General features: G+C 32.2%; 12 non-coding genes across 12 annotated transcripts; all 12 read left to right on the top strand.

The window, feature by feature from the left end:
- The first annotated feature begins 643 nt into the window (after nucleotides 1-643).
- TRNAI-AAU (transfer RNA isoleucine (anticodon AAU)) lies at nucleotides 644-717 on the top strand. The gene has a single exon. It is a non-coding gene; the product is annotated as a tRNA-Ile (tRNA).
- Nucleotides 718-2,368: 1,651 nt separating this feature from the next.
- Nucleotides 2,369-2,442, top strand: TRNAI-AAU (transfer RNA isoleucine (anticodon AAU)). The gene has a single exon. It is a non-coding gene; the product is annotated as a tRNA-Ile (tRNA).
- Nucleotides 2,443-4,956: 2,514 nt separating this feature from the next.
- Nucleotides 4,957-5,030, top strand: TRNAI-AAU (transfer RNA isoleucine (anticodon AAU)). The gene has a single exon. It is a non-coding gene; the product is annotated as a tRNA-Ile (tRNA).
- A 4,240-nt stretch (nucleotides 5,031-9,270) lies between these two features.
- TRNAI-AAU (transfer RNA isoleucine (anticodon AAU)) lies at nucleotides 9,271-9,344 on the top strand. Its single transcript has one exon. It is a non-coding gene; the product is annotated as a tRNA-Ile (tRNA).
- A 2,515-nt stretch (nucleotides 9,345-11,859) lies between these two features.
- TRNAI-AAU (transfer RNA isoleucine (anticodon AAU)) lies at nucleotides 11,860-11,933 on the top strand. Its single transcript has one exon. It is a non-coding gene; the product is annotated as a tRNA-Ile (tRNA).
- Nucleotides 11,934-14,450: 2,517 nt separating this feature from the next.
- TRNAI-AAU (transfer RNA isoleucine (anticodon AAU)) lies at nucleotides 14,451-14,524 on the top strand. The gene has a single exon. It is a non-coding gene; the product is annotated as a tRNA-Ile (tRNA).
- A 789-nt stretch (nucleotides 14,525-15,313) lies between these two features.
- TRNAI-AAU (transfer RNA isoleucine (anticodon AAU)) lies at nucleotides 15,314-15,387 on the top strand. The gene has a single exon. It is a non-coding gene; the product is annotated as a tRNA-Ile (tRNA).
- A 789-nt stretch (nucleotides 15,388-16,176) lies between these two features.
- On the top strand, nucleotides 16,177-16,250 carry TRNAI-AAU (transfer RNA isoleucine (anticodon AAU)). Its single transcript has one exon. It is a non-coding gene; the product is annotated as a tRNA-Ile (tRNA).
- Nucleotides 16,251-17,902: 1,652 nt separating this feature from the next.
- TRNAI-AAU (transfer RNA isoleucine (anticodon AAU)) lies at nucleotides 17,903-17,976 on the top strand. Its single transcript has one exon. It is a non-coding gene; the product is annotated as a tRNA-Ile (tRNA).
- Nucleotides 17,977-18,765: 789 nt separating this feature from the next.
- Nucleotides 18,766-18,839, top strand: TRNAI-AAU (transfer RNA isoleucine (anticodon AAU)). Its single transcript has one exon. It is a non-coding gene; the product is annotated as a tRNA-Ile (tRNA).
- Nucleotides 18,840-20,488: 1,649 nt separating this feature from the next.
- On the top strand, nucleotides 20,489-20,562 carry TRNAI-AAU (transfer RNA isoleucine (anticodon AAU)). Its single transcript has one exon. It is a non-coding gene; the product is annotated as a tRNA-Ile (tRNA).
- A 789-nt stretch (nucleotides 20,563-21,351) lies between these two features.
- On the top strand, nucleotides 21,352-21,425 carry TRNAI-AAU (transfer RNA isoleucine (anticodon AAU)). Its single transcript has one exon. It is a non-coding gene; the product is annotated as a tRNA-Ile (tRNA).
- Nucleotides 21,426-23,010: the final 1,585 nt, after the last annotated feature.

Genomic DNA, 23,010 nt, shown 5'->3' with positions numbered 1-23,010 from the left:
TCTATTAATGGCTCTAAGTTCTAACGCCAAGTAACTAAATCTCTTATTTATTGCAATTTATTGAGGTCATTTTTGTTTTGTCTTGTTGATGAAATATAAAGATAGTATGAATGTAAACAGCTGAATATAAGCTTTCCAACTATCCCGGGTTAACAATCGGTAGCACTTCATCATCTGCTATTTCTTCAATAGTATGCTATGTATTTATTGAGCCTATTAGTTTAGTCTGTAGAGCATAAAGTTAAAAATGCCAAGGACATACTTTCAATCAGTCTCCAAGCCAATACTTGATGCTCCTTTAATGTTGAAAATAGATGTATTTTCTTCTGTATAATGTGTATGTCTATATTTCCTTTGAGGGGAAGCTGATAGAATGATTAGATGAATCAATTGCATATAGGTGATGAATTGTTATTTATTGCTAAAACACATGGAAAAAACATTAATGGTTCTAAGTTCTAACACTAAGTATGAAAATCTCTTTTGTATTGTAATTTTTCTAAAGTCATATTAGTTTCTTCATGTTGATAATTTATATTTATAACTTCATGGTACACCTCTGAAATTAAGCTTTCCAAATCTCCCGGGTTAACTATCATTAGCACTTCTTCATATGCTGGACTTCCAGGAATTTGTGCAAAAAGGCCTGTTAGCTCAGATGGTTAGAGCGTGGTGCTAATAACGCCAAGGTCACAGGTTCGATCCCTGTACAGGCCAAGTTTAATTGTTTGAAAAAAGATTAATTTTTCTTGTGTCTCATTTTTGACTGTTTATCACCTTGGATCAAACGCTGCTTGAAGGATTGAATGAATGCATTTGATATAGTTGTAGAATTAATTATTATTCTGAAAGCTCCTGGAATATCTATTAATGGTTCTAAGTTCTAACGCCAAGTAACTAAATCTCTTATTTATTGCAATTTATTGAGGTCATTTTTGTTTTGTCTTGTTGATGAAATATAAAGATAGTATGAATGTAAACAGCTGAATATAAGCTTTCCAACTATCCCGGGTTAACAATCGGTAGCACTTCATCATCTGCTATTTCTTCAATAGTATGCTATATATTTATTGAGCCTATTAGTTTAGTCTTTAGAGCATAAAGTTAACAATGCCAAGAACATACTTTCAATCAGTCTCTAAGCCAATACTTGATGCTCCTTTAATGTTGAAAATAGATGTATTTTCTTCAGTATCATTTGTATGTCTATATTTCCTTCGAGGGGAAGCTGACACAATGATTAGATGAATCAATTGCATATAGGTGATGAATTGTTATTTATTGCTAAAACGCATGGAAAAAACATTAATGGCTCTAAGTTCTAACACTAAGTATGAAAATCTCTTTTGTATTGTAATTTTTCTAAAGTCATATTAGTTTCTTCATGTTGATATTATATATTTATAACTTCATGGTAAACCTCCGAAATTAAGCTTTCCAAATCTCCCAGGTTAACTATCATTAGCACTTCTTCATATGCTGGACTTCCAGGAATTTGTGCAGACCGGCCTGTTAGCTCAGATGGTTAGAGCGTTGTGCTAATAACGCCAAGGTCACAGGTTCGATCCCTGTACAGGCCAAGTTTAATTGTTTGAAAAAAGATTAATTTTTCTTGTGTCTCATTTTTGACTGTTTATCACCTTGGATCAAACGATGCTTGACGGATTGGATGAATACATTTGATATAGTTGTAGAATTAATTATTATTCTGAAAGCTCCTGGAATATCTATTAATGGTTCTAAGTTCTAATACCAAGTAACTAAATCTCTTATTTATTGCAATTTATTGAGGTCATTTTTGTTTTGTCTTGTTGATGAAATATAAAAATAGTATGAATGTAAACAGCTGAATATAAGCTTTCCAACTATCCCGGGTTAACAATCAGTAGCACTTCATCATCTGCTATTTCTTCAATAGTATGCTATATATTTAGTGAGCCTATTAGTTTAGTCTTCAGAGCATAAAGTAAAAAATGCCAAGGACATACTTTCAATCCGTCTCCAAGCCAATACTTGATGCTCCTTTAATGTTGAAAATAGATGTATTTTCTTCTGTATCATGTGTATCTCTATATTTCCTTTGAGGGGAAGCTGATAGAATGATTAAATAAATCAATTGCATATAGGTGATGAATTGTTATTTATTGCTAAAACACATGGAAAAACATTAATAATCCTAAGTTCTAACACTAAGTATGAAAATCTCTTTTGTATTGTAATTTTTTTTAAGTCATATAAGTTTCTTCATGTTGATATTATATATTTATAACTTCATGGTAAACCTCTGAAGTTAAGCTTTCCAAATCTCCCGGGTTAACTATCATTAGCACTTCTTCATATGCTGGACTTCCAGCAATTTGTGCAAAATGGCCTGTTAGCTCAGATGGTTAGAGCGTGGTGCTAATAACGCCAAGGTCACAGGTTCGATCCCTGTACAGGCCAAGTTTAATTGCTTGTAAAAAGATAAATGTTTCTTGTGTCTCATTTTTGACTGTTTATCACCTTGGATCAAATGCTGCTTGAAGGATTGGATGAATACATTTGATATAGTTGTAGAATTATTATTATTCTGAAAGCTCCTGAAATATCTATTAATGGTTCTAAGTTCTAACGCCAAGTAACTAAATCTCTTATTTATTGCAATTTATTGAGGTCATTTTTGTTTTGTCTTGTTGATGAAATATAAAGATAGTATGAATGTAAACAGCTGAATATAAGCTTTCCAACTATCCCGGGTTAACAATCGGTAGCACTTCATCATCTGCTATTTCTTCAATAGTATGCTATGTATTTATTGAGCCTATTAGTTTAGTCTGTAGAGCATAAAGTTAAAAATGCCAAGGACATACTTTCAATCAGTCTCCAAGCCAATACTTGATGCTCCTTTAATGTTGAAAATAGATGTATTTTCTTCTGTATAATGTGTATGTCTATATTTCCTTTGAGGGGAAGCTGATAGAATGTTTAGATGAATCAATTGCATATAGGTGATGAATTGTTATTTATTGCTAAAACACATGGAAAAAACATTAATGGTTCTAAGTTCTAACACTAAGTATGAAAATCTCTTTTGTATTGTAATTTTTCTAAAGTCATATTAGTTTCTTCATGTTGATAATTTATATTTATAACTTCATGGTACACCTCTGAAATGAAGCTTTCCAAATCTCCCGGGTTAACTATCATTAGCACTTCTTCATATGCTGGACTTCCAGGAATTTGTGCAAAATGGCCTGTTAGCTCAGATGGTTAGAGCGTGGTGCTAATAACGCCAAGGTCACAGGTCCGATCCCTGTACAGGCCAAGTTTAATTGTTTGTAAAAAGATACATTTTTCTTGTGTCTCATTTTTGACTGTTTATCACCTTGGATCAAAAGCTACTTGAAGGATTGGATGAATACATTTGATATAGTTGTAGAATTAATTATCATTCTGAAAGCTCCTGGAATATCTATAATTGGTTCTAAGTTCTAACGCCAAGTAACTAAATCTCTTATTTATTGCAATTTATTGAGGTCATTTTTGTTTTGTCTTGTTGATGAAATATAAAGGTAGTATGAATGTAAACAGCTAAATATAAGCTTTCCAACTATCCCGGGTTAACAATCAGTAGCACTTCATCATCTGCTATTTCTTCAATAGTATGCTATATATTTAGTGAGCCTATTAGTTTAGTCTTTAGAGCATAAAGTTAAAAATGCCAAGGACATACTTTCAATCAGTCTCCAAGCCAATAAGTGATGCTCCTTTAATGTTGAAAATAGATGTATTTTCTTCTGTATAATGTGTATGTCTATATTTCCTTTGAGGGGAAGCTGATAGAATGATTAGATGAATCAATTGCATATAGGTGATGAATTGTTATTTATTGCTAAAACACATGGAAAAAACATTAATGGTTCTAAGTTCTAACACTAAGTATGAAAATCTCTTTTGTATTGTAATTTTTCTAAAGTCATATTAGTTTCTTCATGTTGATAATTTATATTTATAACTTCATGGTACACCTCTGAAATGAAGCTTTCCAAATCTCCCGGGTTAACTATCATTAGCACTTCTTCATATGCTGGACTTCCAGTAATTTGTGCAAAATGGCCTGTTAGCTCAGATGGTTAGAGCGTGGTGCTAATAACGCCAAGGTCACAGGTCCGATCCCTGTACAGGCCAAGTTTAATTGTTTGTAAAAAGATACATTTTTCTTGTGTCTCATTTTTGACTGTTTATCACCTTGGATCAAAAGCTACTTGAAGGATTGGATAAATACATTTGATATAGTTGTAGAATTAATTATCATTCTGAAAGCTCCTGGAATATCTATAATTGGTTCTAAGTTCTAACGCCAAGTAACTAAATCTCTTATTTATTGCAATTTATTGAGGTCATTTTTGTTTTGTCTTGTTGATGAAATATAAAGATAGTATGAATGTAAACAGATGAATATAAGCTTTCCAACTATCCCGGGTTAACAATCAGTAGCACTTCATCATCTGCTATTTCTTCAATAGTATGCTATATATTTAGTGAGCCTATTAGTTTAGTCTTAAGAGCATAAAGTTAAAAATGCCAAGGACATACTTTCAATCAGTCTCCAAGCCAATAAGTGATGCTCCTTTAATGTTGAAAATAGATGTATTTTCTTCAGTATCATTTGTATGTCTATATTTCCTTCGAGGGGAAGCTGACACAATGATTAGATGAATCAATTGCATATAGGTGATGAATTGTTATTTATTGCTAAAACACATGGAAAAAACATTAATGGCTCTAAGTTCTAACACTAAGTATGAAAATCTCTTTTGTATTGTAATTTTTCTAAAGTCATATTAGTTTCTTCATGTTGATATTATATATTTATAACTTCATGGTAAACCTCCGAAATTAAGATTTCCAAATCTCCCGGGTTAACTATCATTAGCACTTCTTCATATGCTGGACTTCCAGGAATTTGTGCAGACCGGCCTGTTAGCTCAGATGGTTAGAGCGTGGTGCTAATAACGCCAAGGTCACAGGTTCGATCCCTGTACAGGCCAAGTTTAATTGCTTGTAAAAAGATAAATGTTTCTTGTGTCTCATTTTTGACTGTTTATCACCTTGGATCAAATGCTGCTTGAAGGATTGGATGAATACATTTGATATAGTTGTAGAATTAATTATTATTCTGAAAGCTCCTGAAATATCTATTAATGGTTCTAAGTTCTAACGCCAAGTAACTAAATCTCTTATTTATTGCAATTTATTGAGGTCATTTTTGTTTTGTCTTGTTGATGAAATATAAAGATAGTATGAATGTAAACAGCTGAATATAAGCTTTCCAACTATCCCGGGTTAACAATCGGTAGCACTTCATCATCTGCTATTTCTTCAATAGTATGCTATGTATTTATTGAGCCTATTAGTTTAGTCTGTAGAGCATAAAGTTAAAAATGCCAAGGACATACTTTCAATCAGTCTCCAAGCCAATACTTGATGCTCCTTTAATGTTGAAAATAGATGTATTTTCTTCTGTATAATGTGTATGTCTATATTTCCTTTGAGGGGAAGCTGATAGAATGTTTAGATGAATCAATTGCATATAGGTGATGAATTGTTATTTATTGCTAAAACACATGGAAAAAACATTAATGGTTCTAAGTTCTAACACTAAGTATGAAAATCTCTTTTGTATTGTAATTTTTCTAAAGTCATATTAGTTTCTTCATGTTGATAATTTATATTTATAACTTCATGGTACACCTCTGAAATGAAGCTTTCCAAATCTCCCGGGTTAACTATCATTAGCACTTCTTCATATGCTGGACTTCCAGGAATTTGTGCAAAATGGCCTGTTAGCTCAGATGGTTAGTGCGTGGTGCTAATAACGCCAAGGTCACAGGTCCGATCCCTGTACAGGCCAAGTTTAATTGTTTGTAAAAAGATACATTTTTCTTGTGTCTCATTTTTGACTGTTTATCACCTTGGATCAAAAGCTACTTGAAGGATTGGATGAATACATTTGATATAGTTGTAGAATTAATTATCATTCTGAAAGCTCCTAGAATATCTATAATTGGTTCTAAGTTCTAACGCCAAGTAACTAAATCTCTTATTTATTGCAATTTATTGAGGTCATTTTTGTTTTGTCTTGTTGATGAAATATAAAGATAGTATGAATGTAAACAGCTGAATATAAGCTTTCCAACTATCCCGGGTTAACAATCGGTAGCACTTCATCATCTGCTATTTCTTCAATAGTATGCTATATATTTATTGAGCCTATTAGTTTAGTCTTTAGAGCATAAAGTTAACAATGCCAAGAACATACTTTCAATCAGTCTCTAAGCCAATACTTGATGCTCCTTTAATGTTGAAAATAGATGTATTTTCTTCAGTATCATTTGTAAGTCTATATTTCCTTCGAGGGGAAGCTGACACAATGATTAGATGAATCAATTGCATATAGGTGATGAATTGTTATTTATTGCTAAAACGCATGGAAAAAACATTAATGGCTCTAAGTTCTAACACTAAGTATGAAAATCTCTTTTGTATTGTAATTTTTCTAAAGTCATATTAGTTTCTTCATGTTGATATTATATATTTATAACTTCATGGTAAACCTCCGAAATTAAGCTTTCCAAATCTCCCAGGTTAACTATCATTAGCACTTCTTCATATGCTGGACTTCCAGGAATTTGTGCAGACCGGCCTGTTAGCTCAGATGGTTAGAGCGTTGTGCTAATAACGCCAAGGTCACAGGTTCGATCCCTGTACAGGCCAAGTTTAATTGTTTGAAAAAAGATTAATTTTTCTTGTGTCTCATTTTTGACTGTTTATCACCTTGGATCAAACGATGCTTGAAGGATTGGATGAATACATTTGATATAGTTGTAGAATTAATTATTATTCTGAAAGCTCCTGGAATATCTATTAATGGTTCTAAGTTCTAATACCAAGTAACTAAATCTCTTATTTATTGCAATTTATTGAGGTCATTTTTGTTTTGTCTGGTTGATGAAATATAAAAATAGTATGAATGTAAACAGCTGAATATAAGCTTTCCAACTATCCCGGGTTAACAATCAGTAGCACTTCATCATCTGCTATTTCTTCAATAGTATGCTATGTATTTATTGAGCCTATTAGTTTAGTCTGTAGAGCATAAAGTTAAAAATGCCAAGGACATACTTTCAATCAGTCTCCAAGCCAATACTTGATGCTCCTTTAATGTTGAAAATAGATGTATTTTCTTCTGTATAATGTGTATGTCTATATTTCCTTTGAGGGGAAGCTGATAGAATGTTTAGATGAATCAATTGCATATAGGTGATGAATTGTTATTTATTGCTAAAACACATGGAAAAAACATTAATGGTTCTAAGTTCTAACACTAAGTATGAAAATCTCTTTTGTATTGTAATTTTTCTAAAGTCATATTAGTTTCTTCATGTTGATAATTTATATTTATAACTTCATGGTACACCTCTGAAATGAAGCTTTCCAAATCTCCCGGGTTAACTATCATTAGCACTTCTTCATATGCTGGACTTCCAGGAATTTGTGCAAAATGGCCTGTTAGCTCAGATGGTTAGTGCGTGGTGCTAATAACGCCAAGGTCACAGGTCCGATCCCTGTACAGGCCAAGTTTAATTGTTTGTAAAAAGATACATTTTTCTTGTGTCTCATTTTTGACTGTTTATCACCTTGGATCAAAAGCTACTTGAAGGATTGGATGAATACATTTGATATAGTTGTAGAATTAATTATCATTCTGAAAGCTCCTAGAATATCTATAATTGGTTCTAAGTTCTAACGCCAAGTAACTAAATCTCTTATTTATTGCAATTTATTGAGGTCATTTTTGTTTTGTCTTGTTGATGAAATATAAAGATAGTATGAATGTAAACAGCTGAATATAAGCTTTCCAACTATCCCGGGTTAACAATCGGTAGCACTTCATCATCTGCTATTTCTTCAATAGTATGCTATATATTTATTGAGCCTATTAGTTTAGTCTTTAGAGCATAAAGTTAACAATGCCAAGAACATACTTTCAATCAGTCTCTAAGCCAATACTTGATGCTCCTTTAATGTTGAAAATAGATGTATTTTCTTCAGTATCATTTGTAAGTCTATATTTCCTTCGAGGGGAAGCTGACACAATGATTAGATGAATCAATTGCATATAGGTGATGAATTGTTATTTATTGCTAAAACGCATGGAAAAAACATTAATGGCTCTAAGTTCTAACACTAAGTATGAAAATCTCTTTTGTATTGTAATTTTTCTAAAGTCATATTAGTTTCTTCATGTTGATATTATATATTTATAACTTCATGGTAAACCTCCGAAATTAAGCTTTCCAAATCTCCCAGGTTAACTATCATTAGCACTTCTTCATATGCTGGACTTCCAGGAATTTGTGCAGACCGGCCTGTTAGCTCAGATGGTTAGAGCGTTGTGCTAATAACGCCAAGGTCACAGGTTCGATCCCTGTACAGGCCAAGTTTAATTGTTTGAAAAAAGATTAATTTTTCTTGTGTCTCATTTTTGACTGTTTATCACCTTGGATCAAACGATGCTTGAAGGATTGGATGAATACATTTGATATAGTTGTAGAATTAATTATTATTCTGAAAGCTCCTGGAATATCTATTAATGGTTCTAAGTTCTAATACCAAGTAACTAAATCTCTTATTTATTGCAATTTATTGAGGTCATTTTTGTTTTGTCTGGTTGATGAAATATAAAAATAGTATGAATGTAAACAGCTGAATATAAGCTTTCCAACTATCCCGGGTTAACAATCAGTAGCACTTCATCATCTGCTATTTCTTCAATAGTATGCTATATATTTAGTGAGCCTATTAGTTTAGTCTTCAGAGCATAAAGTAAAAAATGCCAAGGACATACTTTCAATCCGTCTCCAAGCCAATACTTGATGCTCCTTTAATGTTGAAAATAGATGTATTTTCTTCTGTATCATGTGTATCTCTATATTTCCTTTGAGGGGAAGCTGATAGAATGATTAAATAAATCAATTGCATATAGGTGATGAATTGTTATTTATTGCTAAAACACATGGAAAAACATTAATAATCCTAAGTTCTAACACTAAGTATGAAAATCTCTTTTGTATTGTAATTTTTTTTAAGTCATATAAGTTTCTTCATGTTGATATTATATATTTATAACTTCATGGTAAACCTCTGAAGTTAAGCTTTCCAAATCTCCCGGGTTAACTATCATTAGCACTTCTTCATATGCTGGACTTCCAGCAATTTGTGCAAAATGGCCTGTTAGCTCAGATGGTTAGAGCGTGGTGCTAATAACGCCAAGGTCACAGGTTCGATCCCTGTACAGGCCAAGTTTAATTGCTTGTAAAAAGATAAATGTTTCTTGTGTCTCATTTTTGACTGTTTATCACCTTGGATCAAATGCTGCTTGAAGGATTGGATGAATACATTTGATATAGTTGTAGAATTAATTATTATTCTGAAAGCTCCTGAAATATCTATTAATGGTTCTAAGTTCTAACGCCAAGTAACTAAATCTCTTATTTATTGCAATTTATTGAGGTCATTTTTGTTTTGTCTTGTTGATGAAATATAAAGATAGTATGAATGTAAACAGCTGAATATAAGCTTTCCAACTATCCCGGGTTAACAATCGGTAGCACTTCATCATCTGCTATTTCTTCAATAGTATGCTATGTATTTATTGAGCCTATTAGTTTAGTCTGTAGAGCATAAAGTTAAAAATGCCAAGGACATACTTTCAATCAGTCTCCAAGCCAATACTTGATGCTCCTTTAATGTTGAAAATAGATGTATTTTCTTCTGTATAATGTGTATGTCTATATTTCCTTTGAGGGGAAGCTGATAGAATGTTTAGATGAATCAATTGCATATAGGTGATGAATTGTTATTTATTGCTAAAACACATGGAAAAAACATTAATGGTTCTAAGTTCTAACACTAAGTATGAAAATCTCTTTTGTATTGTAATTTTTCTAAAGTCATATTAGTTTCTTCATGTTGATAATTTATATTTATAACTTCATGGTACACCTCTGAAATGAAGCTTTCCAAATCTCCCGGGTTAACTATCATTAGCACTTCTTCATATGCTGGACTTCCAGGAATTTGTGCAAAATGGCCTGTTAGCTCAGATGGTTAGAGCGTGGTGCTAATAACGCCAAGGTCACAGGTCCGATCCCTGTACAGGCCAAGTTTAATTGTTTGTAAAAAGATACATTTTTCTTGTGTCTCATTTTTGACTGTTTATCACCTTGGATCAAAAGCTACTTGAAGGATTGGATGAATACATTTGATATAGTTGTAGAATTAATTATCATTCTGAAAGCTCCTGGAATATCTATAATTGGTTCTAAGTTCTAACGCCAAGTAACTAAATCTCTTATTTATTGCAATTTATTGAGGTCATTTTTGTTTTGTCTTGTTGATGAAATATAAAGGTAGTATGAATGTAAACAGCTGAATATAAGCTTTCCAACTATCCCGGGTTAACAATCAGTAGCACTTCATCATCTGCTATTTCTTCAATAGTATGCTATATATTTAGTGAGCCTATTAGTTTAGTCTTTAGAGCATAAAGTTAAAAATGCCAAGGACATACTTTCAATCAGTCTCCAAGCCAATAAGTGATGCTCCTTTAATGTTGAAAATAGATGTATTTTCTTCTGTATAATGTGTATGTCTATATTTCCTTTGAGGGGAAGCTGATAGAATGATTAGATGAATCAATTGCATATAGGTGATGAATTGTTATTTATTGCTAAAACACATGGAAAAAACATTAATGGTTCTAAGTTCTAACACTAAGTATGAAAATCTCTTTTGTATTGTAATTTTTCTAAAGTCATATTAGTTTCTTCATGTTGATAATTTATATTTATAACTTCATGGTACACCTCTGAAATGAAGCTTTCCAAATCTCCCGGGTTAACTATCATTAGCACTTCTTCATATGCTGGACTTCCAGTAATTTGTGCAAAATGGCCTGTTAGCTCAGATGGTTAGAGCGTGGTGCTAATAACGCCAAGGTCACAGGTCCGATCCCTGTACAGGCCAAGTTTAATTGTTTGTAAAAAGATACATTTTTCTTGTGTCTCATTTTTGACTGTTTATCACCTTGGATCAAAAGCTACTTGAAGGATTGGATAAATACATTTGATATAGTTGTAGAATTAATTATCATTCTGAAAGCTCCTGGAATATCTATAATTGGTTCTAAGTTCTAACGCCAAGTAACTAAATCTCTTATTTATTGCAATTTATTGAGGTCATTTTTGTTTTGTCTTGTTGATGAAATATAAAGATAGTATGAATGTAAACAGATGAATATAAGCTTTCCAACTATCCCGGGTTAACAATCAGTAGCACTTCATCATCTGCTATTTCTTCAATAGTATGCTATATATTTAGTGAGCCTATTAGTTTAGTCTTAAGAGCATAAAGTTAAAAATGCCAAGGACATACTTTCAATCAGTCTCCAAGCCAATAAGTGATGCTCCTTTAATGTTGAAAATAGATGTATTTTCTTCAGTATCATTTGTATGTCTATATTTCCTTCGAGGGGAAGCTGACACAATGATTAGATGAATCAATTGCATATAGGTGATGAATTGTTATTTATTGCTAAAACACATGGAAAAAACATTAATGGCTCTAAGTTCTAACACTAAGTATGAAAATCTCTTTTGTATTGTAATTTTTCTAAAGTCATATTAGTTTCTTCATGTTGATATTATATATTTATAACTTCATGGTAAACCTCCGAAATTAAGATTTCCAAATCTCCCGGGTTAACTATCATTAGCACTTCTTCATATGCTGGACTTCCAGGAATTTATGCAGACCGGCCTGTTAGCTCAGATGGTTAGAGCGTGGTGCTAATAACGCCAAGGTCACAGGTTCGATCCCTGTACAGGCCAAGTTTAATTGCTTGTAAAAAGATAAATGTTTCTTGTGTCTCATTTTTGACTGTTTATCACCTTGGATCAAATGCTGCTTGAAGGATTGGATGAATACATTTGATATAGTTGTAGAATTAATTATTATTCTGAAAGCTCCTGAAATATCTATTAATGGTTCTAAGTTCTAACGCCAAGTAACTAAATCTCTTATTTATTGCAATTTATTGAGGTCATTTTTGTTTTGTCTTGTTGATGAAATATAAAGATAGTATGAATGTAAACAGCTGAATATAAGCTTTCCAACTATCCCGGGTTAACAATCGGTAGCACTTCATCATCTGCTATTTCTTCAATAGTATGCTATGTATTTATTGAGCCTATTAGTTTAGTCTGTAGAGCATAAAGTTAAAAATGCCAAGGACATACTTTCAATCAGTCTCCAAGCCAATACTTGATGCTCCTTTAATGTTGAAAATAGATGTATTTTCTTCTGTATAATGTGTATGTCTATATTTCCTTTGAGGGGAAGCTGATAGAATGTTTAGATGAATCAATTGCATATAGGTGATGAATTGTTATTTATTGCTAAAACACATGGAAAAAACATTAATGGTTCTAAGTTCTAACACTAAGTATGAAAATCTCTTTTGTATTGTAATTTTTCTAAAGTCATATTAGTTTCTTCATGTTGATAATTTATATTTATAACTTCATGGTACACCTCTGAAATGAAGCTTTCCAAATCTCCCGGGTTAACTATCATTAGCACTTCTTCATATGCTGGACTTCCAGGAATTTGTGCAAAATGGCCTGTTAGCTCAGATGGTTAGTGCGTGGTGCTAATAACGCCAAGGTCACAGGTCCGATCCCTGTACAGGCCAAGTTTAATTGTTTGTAAAAAGATACATTTTTCTTGTGTCTCATTTTTGACTGTTTATCACCTTGGATCAAAAGCTACTTGAAGGATTGGATGAATACATTTGATATAGTTGTAGAATTAATTATCATTCTGAAAGCTCCTAGAATATCTATAATTGGTTCTAAGTTCTAACGCCAAGTAACTAAATCTCTTATTTATTGCAATTTATTGAGGTCATTTTTGTTTTGTCTTGTTGATGAAATATAAAGGTAGTATGAATGTAAACAGCTGAATATAAGCTTTCCAACTATCCCGGGTTAACAATCAGTAGCACTTCATCATCTGCTATTTCTTCAATAGTATGCTATATATTTAGTGAGCCTATTAGTTTAGTCTTTAGAGCATAAAGTTAAAAATGCCAAGGACATACTTTCAATCAGTCTCCAAGCCAATAAGTGATGCTCCTTTAATGTTGAAAATAGATGTATTTTCTTCTGTATAATGTGTATGTCTATATTTCCTTTGAGGGGAAGCTGATAGAATGATTAGATGAATCAATTGCATATAGGTGATGAATTGTTATTTATTGCTAAAACACATGGAAAAAACATTAATGGTTCTAAGTTCTAACACTAAGTATGAAAATCTCTTTTGTATTGTAATTTTTCTAAAGTCATATTAGTTTCTTCATGTTGATAATTTATATTTATAACTTCATGGTACACCTCTGAAATGAAGCTTTCCAAATCTCCCGGGTTAACTATCATTAGCACTTCTTCATATGCTGGACTTCCAGTAATTTGTGCAAAATGGCCTGTTAGCTCAGATGGTTAGAGCGTGGTGCTAATAACGCCAAGGTCACAGGTCCGATCCCTGTACAGGCCAAGTTTAATTGTTTGTAAAAAGATACATTTTTCTTGTGTCTCATTTTTGACTGTTTATCACCTTGGATCAAAAGCTACTTGAAGGATTGGATAAATACATTTGATATAGTTGTAGAATTAATTATCATTCTGAAAGCTCCTGGAATATCTATAATTGGTTCTAAGTTCTAACGCCAAGTAACTAAATCTCTTATTTATTGCAATTTATTGAGGTCATTTTTGTTTTGTCGTGTTGATGAAATATAAAGATAGTATGAATGTAAACAGATGAATATAAGCTTTCCAACTATCCCGGGTTAACAATCAGTAGCACTTCATCATCTGCTATTTCTTCAATAGTATGCTATATATTTAGTGAGCCTATTAGTTTAGTCTTAAGAGCATAAAGTTAAAAATGCCAAGGACATACTTTCAATCAGTCTCCAAGCCAATAAGTGATGCTCCTTTAATGTTGAAAATAGATGTATTTTCTTCAGTATCATTTGTATGTCTATATTTCCTTCGAGGGGAAGCTGACACAATGATTAGATGAATCAATTGCATATAGGTGATGAATTGTTATTTATTGCTAAAACACATGGAAAAAAAACATTAATGGCTCTAAGTTCTAACACTAAGTATGGAAATCTCTTTTGTATTGTAATTTTTCTAAAGTCATATTAGTTTCTTCATGTTGATATTATATATTTATAACTTCATGGTAAACCTCCGAAATTAAGATTTCCAAATCTCCCGGGTTAACTATCATTAGCACTTCTTCATATGCTGGACTTCCAGGAATTTGTGCAGACCGGCCTGTTAGCTCAGATGGTTAGAGCGTGGTGCTAATAACGCCAAGGTCACAGGTTCGATCCCTGTACAGGCCAAGTTTAATTGTTTGAAAAAAGATTAATTTTTCTTGTGTCTCATTTTTGACTGTTTATCACCTTGGATCAAACGATGCTTGAAGGATTGGATGAATACATTTGATATAGTTGTAGAATTAATTATTATTCTGAAAGCTCCTGGAATATCTATTAATGGTTCTAAGTTCTAACACAAAGTAACTAAATCTCTTATCTATTGCAATTTATTGAGGTCATTTTTGTTTTGTCTTGTTGATGAAATATAAAAATAGTATGAATGTAAACAGCTGAATATAAGCTTTCCAACTATCCCGGGTTCACAATCAGTAGCACTTCATCATCTGCTATTTCTTCAATAGTATGCTATATATTTAGTGAGCCTATTAGTTTAGTCTTCAGAGCATAAAGTTAAAAATGCCAAGGACATACTTTCAATCCGTCTCCAAGCCAATACTTGATGCTCCTTTAATGTTGAAAATAGATGTATTTTCTTCTGTATCATGTGTATGTCTATATTTCCTTTGAGGGGAAGCTGATAGAATGATTAAATGAATCAATTGCATATAGGTGATGAATTGTTATTTATTGCTAAAACACATGGAAAAAACATTAATGGTTCTAAGTTCTAACACTAAGTATGAAAATCTCTTTTGTATTGTAATTTTTTTAAAGTCATATAAGTTTCTTCATGTTGATATTATATATTTATAACTTCATGGTAAACCTCCGAAGTTAAGCTTTCCAAATCTCCCGGGTTAACTATCATTAGCACTTTTTCATATGCTGGACTTCCAGTAATTTGTGCAAAATGGCCTGTTAGCTCAGATGGTTAGAGCGTGGTGCTAATAACGCCAAGGTCACAGGTTCGATCCCTGTACAGGCCAAGTTTAATTGTTTGTAAAAAGATAAATGTTTCTTGTGTCTCATTTTTGACTGTTTATCACCTTGGATCAAATGCTGCTTGAAGGATTGGATGAATACATTTGATATAGTTGTAGAATTAATTATTATTCTGAAAGCTCCTGAAATATCTATTAATGGTTCTAAATTCTAACGCCAAGTAACTAAATCTCTTATTTATTGCAATTTATTGAGGTCATTTTTGTTTTGTCTTGTTGATGAAATATAAAGATAGTATGAATGTAAACAGCTGAATATAAGCTTTCCAACTATCCCGGGTTAACAATCGGTAGCACTTCATCATCTGCTATTTCTTCAATAGTATGCTATGTATTTATTGAGCCTATTAGTTTAGTCTGTAGAGCATAAAGTTAAAAATGCCAAGGACATACTTTCAATCAGTCTCCAAGCCAATACTTGATGCTCCTTTAATGTTGAAAATAGATGTATTTTCTTCTGTATAATGTGTATGTCTATATTTCCTTTGAGGGGAAGCTGATAGAATGTTTAGATGAATCAATTGCATATAGGTGATGAATTGTTATTTATTGCTAAAACACATGGAAAAAACATTAATGGTTCTAAGTTCTAACACTAAGTATGAAAATCTCTTTTGTATTGTAATTTTTCTAAAGTCATATTAGTTTCTTCATGTTGATATTATATATTTATAACTTCATGGTAAACCTCCGAAGTTAAGCTTTCCAAATCTCCCGGGTTAACTATCATTAGCACTTTTTCATATGCTGGACTTCCAGTAATTTGTGCAAAATGGCCTGTTAGCTCAGATGGTTAGAGCGTGGTGCTAATAACGCCAAGGTCACAGGTTCGATCCCTGTACAGGCCAAGTTTAATTGTTTGTAAAAAGATAAATGTTTCTTGTGTCTCATTTTTGACTGTTTATCACCTTGGATCAAATGCTGCTTGAAGGATTGGATGAATACATTTGATATAGTTGTAGAATTAATTATTATTCTGAAAGCTCCTGAAATATCTATTAATGGTTCTAAATTCTAACGCCAAGTAACTAAATCTCTTATTTATTGCAATTTATTGAGGTCATTTTTGTTTTGTCTTGTTGATGAAATATAAAGATAGTATGAATGTAAACAGCTGAATATAAGCTTTCCAACTATCCCGGGTTAACAATCGGTAGCACTTCATCATCTGCTATTTCTTCAATAGTATGCTATGTATTTATTGAGCCTATTAGTTTAGTCTGTAGAGCATAAAGTTAAAAATGCCAAGGACATACTTTCAATCAGTCTCCAAGCCAATACTTGATGCTCCTTTAATGTTGAAAATAGATGTATTTTCTTCTGTATAATGTGTATGTCTATATTTCCTTTGAGGGGAAGCTGATAGAATGTTTAGATGAATCAATTGCATATAGGTGATGAATTGTTATTTATTGCTAAAACACATGGAAAAAACATTAATGGTTCTAAGTTCTAAAACTAAGTATGAAAATCTCTTTTGTATTGTAATTTTTCTAAAGTCATATTAGTTTCTTCATGTTGATAATTTATATTTATAACTTCATGGTACACCTCTGAAATGAAGCTTTCCAAATCTCCCGGGTTAACTATCATTAGCACTTCTTCATATGCTGGACTTCCAGGAATTTGTGCAAAATGGCCTGTTAGCTCAGATGGTTAGAGCGTGGTGCTAATAACGCCAAGGTCACAGGTCCGATCCCTGTACAGGCCAAGTTTAATTGTTTGTAAAAAGATACATTTTTCTTGTGTCTCATTTTTGACTGTTTATCACCTTGGATCAAAAGCTACTTGAAGGATTGGATAAATACATTTGATATAGTTGTAGAATTAATTATCATTCTGAAAGCTCCTGGAATATCTATAATTGGTTCTAAGTTCTAACGCCAAGTAACTAAATCTCTTATTTATTGCAATTTATTGAGGTCATTTTTGTTTTGTCTTGTTGATGAAATATAAAGATAGTATGAATGTAAACAGCTGAATATAAGCTTTCCAACTATCCCGGGTTAACAATCAGTAGCACTTCATCATCTGCTATTTCTTCAATAGTATGCTATATATTTAGTGAGCCTATTAGTTTAGTCTTTAGAGCATAAAGTTAAAAATGCCAAGGAAATACTTTCAATCAGTCTCCAAGCCAATAAGTGATGCTCCTTTAATGTTGAAAATAGATGTATTTTATTCAGTATCATTTGTATGTCTATATTTCCTTCGAGGGGAAGCTGACACAATGATTAGATGAATCAATTGCATATAGGTGATGAATTGTTATTTATTGCTAAAACACATGGAAAAAACATTAATGGCTCTAAGTTCTAACACTAAGTATGAAAATCTCTTTTGTATTGTAATTTTTCTAAAGTCATATTAGTTTCTTCATGTTGATATTATATATGTATAACTTCATGGTAAACCTCCGAAATTAAGCTTTCCAAATCTCCCGGGTTAACTATCATTAGCACTTCTTCATATGCTGGACTTCCAGGAATTTGTGCAGACCGGCCTGTTAGCTCAGATGGTTAGAGCGTGGTGCTAATAACGCCAAGGTCACAGGTTCGATCCCTGTACAGGCCAAGTTTAATTGTTTGAAAAAAGATTAATTTTTCTTGTGTCTCATTTTTGACTGTTTATCACCTTGGATCAAACGATGCTTGAAGGATTGGATGAATACATTTGATATAGTTGTAGAATTAATTATTATTCTGAAAGCTCCTGGAATATCTATTAATGGTTCTAAGTTCTAACACCAAGTAACTAAATCTCTTATTTATTGCAATTTATTGAGGTCATTTTTGTTTTGTCTTGTTGATGAAATATAAAAATAGTATGAATGTAAACAGCTGAATATAAGCTTTCCAACTATCCCGGGTTAACAATCAGTAGCACTTCATCATCTGCTATTTCTTCAATAGTATGCTATATATTTAGTGAGCCTATTAGTTTAGTCTTCAGAGCATAAAGTTAAAAATGCCAAGGACATACTTTCAATCCGTCTCCAAGCCAATACTTGATGCTCCTTTAATGTTGAAAATAGATGTATTTTCTTCTGTATCATGTGTTTCTCTATATTTCCTTTGAGGGGAAGCTGATAGAATGATTAAATGAATCAATTGCATATAGGTGATGAATTGTTATTTATTGCTAAAACACATGGAAAAAACATTAATGGTTCTAAGTTCTAACACTAAGTATGAAAATCTCTTTTGTATTGTAATTTTTTTAAAGTCATATAAGTTTCTTCATGTTGATATTATATATTTATAACTTCATGGTAAACCTCTGAAGTTAAGCTTTCCAAATCTCCCGGGTTAACTATCATTAGCACTTCTTCCTATGCTGGACTTCCAGTAACTTGTGCAAAATGGCCTGTTAGCTCAGATGGTTAGAGCGTGGTGCTAATAACGCCAAGGTCACAGGTTCGATCCCTGTACAGGCCAAGTTTAATTGTTTGTAAAAAGATAAATGTTTCTTGTGTCTCATTTTTGACTGTTTATCACCTTGGATCAAATGCTGCTTGAAGGATTGGATGAATACATTTGATATAGTTGTAGAATTAATTATTATTCTGAAAGCTCCTGAAATATCTATTAATGGTTCTAAGTTCTAACGCCAAGTAACTAAATCTCTTATTTATTGCAATTTATTGAGGTCATTTTTGTTTTGTCTTGTTGATGAAATATAAAGATAGTATGAATGTAAACAGCTGAATATAAGCTTTCCAACTATCCTGGGTTAACAATCGGTAGCACTTCATCATCTGCTATTTCTTCAATAGTATGCTATGTATTTATTGAGCCTATTAGTTTAGTCTGTAGAGCATAAAGTTAAAAATGCCAAGGACATACTTTCAATCAGTCTCCAAGCCAATACTTGATGCTCCTTTAATGTTGAAAATAGATGTATTTTCTTCTGTATAATGTGTATGTCTATATTTCCTTTGAGGGGAAGCTGATAGAATGTTTAGATGAATCAATTGCATATAGGTGATGAATTGTTATTTATTGCTAAAACACATGGAAAAAACATTAATGGTTCTAAGTTCTAACACTAAGTATGAAAATCTCTTTTGTATTGTAATTTTTCTAAAGTCATATTAGTTTCTTCATGTTGATAATTTATATTTATAACTTCATGGTACACCTCTGAAATGAAGCTTTCCAAATCTCCCGGGTTAACTATCATTAGCACTTCTTCATATGCTGGACTTCCAGGAATTTGTGCAAAATGGCCTGTTAGCTCAGATGGTTAGAGCGTGGTGCTAATAACGCCAAGGTCACAGGTCCGATCCCTGTACAGGCCAAGTTTAATTGTTTGTAAAAAGATAATTTCTTGTGTCTCATTTTTGACTGTTTATCACCTTGGATCAAAAGCTACTTGAAGGATTGGATGAATACATTTGATATAGTTGTAGAATTAATTATCATTCTGAAAGCTCCTGGAATATCTATAATTGGTTCTAAGTTCTAACGCCAAGTAACTAAATCTCTTATTTATTGCAATTTATTGAGGTCATTTTTGTTTTGTCTTGTTGATGAAATATAAAGATAGTATGAATGAAAACAGCTGAATATAAGCTTTCCAACTATCCCGGGTTAACAATCAGTAGCACTTCATCATCTGCTATTTCTTCAATAGTATGCTATATATTTAGTGAGCCTATTAGTTTAGTCTTTAGAGCATAAAGTTAAAAATGCCAAGGACATACTTTCAATCAGTCTCCAAGCCAATAAGTGATGCTCCTTTAATGTTGAAAATAGATGTATTTTCTTCAGTATCATTTGTATGTCTATATTTCCTTCGAGGGGAAGCTGACAAAATGATTAGATGAATCAATTGCATATAGGTGATGAATTGTTATTTATTGCTAAAACACATGGAAAAAGCATTAATGGCTCTAAGTTCTAACACTAAGTATGAAAATCTCTTTTGTATTGTAATTTTTCTAAAGTCATATTAGTTTCTTCATGTTGATATTATATATTTATAACTTCATGGTAAACCTCCGAAATTAAGCTTTCCAAATCTCCCGGGTTAACTATCATTAGCACTTCTTCATATGCTGGACTTCCAGGAATTTGTGCAGACCGGCCTGTTAGCTCAGATGGTTAGAGCGTGGTGCTAATAACGCCAAGGTCACAGGTTCGATCCCTGTACAGGCCAAGTTTAATTGTTTGAAAAAAGATTAATTTTTCTTGTGTCTCATTTTTGACTGTTTATCACCTTGGATCAAACGATGCTTGAAGGATTGGATGAATACATTTGATATAGTTGTAGAATTAATTATTATTCTGAAAGCTCCTGGAATATCTATTAATGGTTCTAAGTTCTAACACCAAGTAACTAAATCTCTTATTTATTGCAATTTATTGAGGTCATTTTTGTTTTGTCTTGTTGATGAAATATAAAAATAGTATGAATGTAAACAGCTGAATATAAGCTTTCCAACTATCCCGGGTTAACAATCAGTAGCACTTCATCATCTGCTATTTCTTCAATAGTATGCTATATATTTAGTGAGCCTATTAGTTTAGTCTTCAGAGCATAAAGTTAAAAATGCCAAGGACATACTTTCAATCCGTCTCCAAGCCAATACTTGATGCTCCTTTAATGTTGAAAATAGATGTATTTTCTTCTGTATCATGTGTATCTCTATATTTCCTTTGAGGGGAAGCTGATAGAATGATTAAATGAATCAATTGCATATAGGTGATGAATTGTTATTTATTGCTAAAACACATGGAAAAAACATTAATGGTTCTAAGTTCTAACACTAAGTATGAAAATCTCTTTTGTATTGTAATTTTTTTAAAGTCATATGAGTTTCTTCATGTTGATATTATATATTTATAACTTCATGGTAAACCTCTGAAGTTAAGCTTTCCAAATCTCCCGGGTTAACTATCATTAGCACTTCTTCATATGCTGGACTTCCAGTAACTTGTGCAAAATGGCCTGTTAGCTCAGATGGTTAGAGCGTGGTGCTAATAACGCCAAGGTCACAGGTTCGATCCCTGTACAGGCCAAGTTTAATTGTTTGTAAAAAGATAAATGTTTCTTGTGTCTCATTTTTGACTGTTTATCACCTTGGATCAAATGCTGCTTGAAGGATTGGATGAATACATTTGATATAGTTGTAGAATTAATTATTATTCTGAAAGCTCCTGAAATATCTATTAATGGTTCTAAGTTCTAACGCCAAGTAACTAAATCTCTTATTTATTGCAATTTATTGAGGTCATTTTTGTTTTGTCTTGTTGATGAAATATAAAGATAGTATGAATGTAAACAGCTGAATATAAGCTTTCCAACTATCCTGGGTTAACAATCGGTAGCACTTCATCATCTGCTATTTCTTCAATAGTATGCTATGTATTTATTGAGCCTATTAGTTTAGTCTGTAGAGCAAAAGTTAAAAATGCCAAGGACATACTTTCAATCAGTCTCCAAGCCAATACTTGATGCTCCTTTAATGTTGAAAATAGATGTATTTTCTTCTGTATGATGTGTATGTCTATATTTCCTTTGAGGGGAAGCTGATAGAATGTTTAGATGAATCAATTGCATATAGGTGATGAATTGTTATTTATTGCTAAAACACATGGAAAAAACATTAATGGTTCTAAGTTCTAACACTAAGTATGAAAATCTCTTTTGTATTGTAATTTTTCTAAAGTCATATTAGTTTCTTCATGTTGATAATTTATATTTATAACTTCATGGTACACCTCTGAAATGAAGCTTTCCAAATCTCCCGGGTTAACTATCATTAGCACTTCTTCATATGCTGGACTTCCAGGAATTTGTGCAAAATGGCCTGTTAGCTCAGATGGTTAGAGCGTGGTGCTAATAACGCCAAGGTCACAGGTCCGATCCCTGTACAGGCCAAGTTTAATTGTTTGTAAAAAGATAATTTCTTGTGTCTCATTTTTGACTGTTTATCACCTTGGATCAAAAGCTACTTGAAGGATTGGATGAATACATTTGATATAGTTGTAGAATTAATTATCATTCTGAAAGCTCCTGGAATATCTATAATTGGTTCTAAGTTCTAACGCCAAGTAACTAAATCTCTTATTTATTGCAATTTATTGAGGTCATTTTTGTTTTGTCTTGTTGATGAAATATAAAGATAGTATGAATGAAAACAGCTGAATATAAGCTTTCCAACTATCCCGGGTTAACAATCAGTAGCACTTCATCATCTGCTATTTCTTCAATAGTATGCTATATATTTAGTGAGCCTATTAGTTTAGTCTTTAGAGCATAAAGTTAAAAATGCCAAGGACATACTTTCAATCAGTCTCCAAGCCAATAAGTGATGCTCCTTTAATGTTGAAAATAGATGTATTTTCTTCTGTATAATGTGTATGTCTATATTTCCTTTGAGGGGAAGCTGATAGAATGATTAGATGAATCAATTGCATATAGGTGATGAATTGTTATTTATTGCTAAAACACATGGAAAAAACATTAATGGTTCTAAGTTCTAACACTAAGTATGAAAATCTCTTTTGTATTGTAATTTTTCTAAAGTCATATTAGTTTCTTCATGTTGATAATTTATATTTATAACTTCATGGTACACCTCCGAAATTAAGCTTTCCAAAT

Source organism: Lissotriton vulgaris, chromosome 4_1 (genome assembly GCF_964263255.1).
Source record: "Lissotriton vulgaris chromosome 4_1, aLisVul1.2, whole genome shotgun sequence".
Classification (NCBI taxonomy): domain Eukaryota; kingdom Metazoa; phylum Chordata; class Amphibia; order Caudata; family Salamandridae; genus Lissotriton; species Lissotriton vulgaris.
The sequence above is the reverse complement of the archived record's forward strand: the minus strand, read 5'-3'. Positions and strand labels throughout refer to the sequence as shown.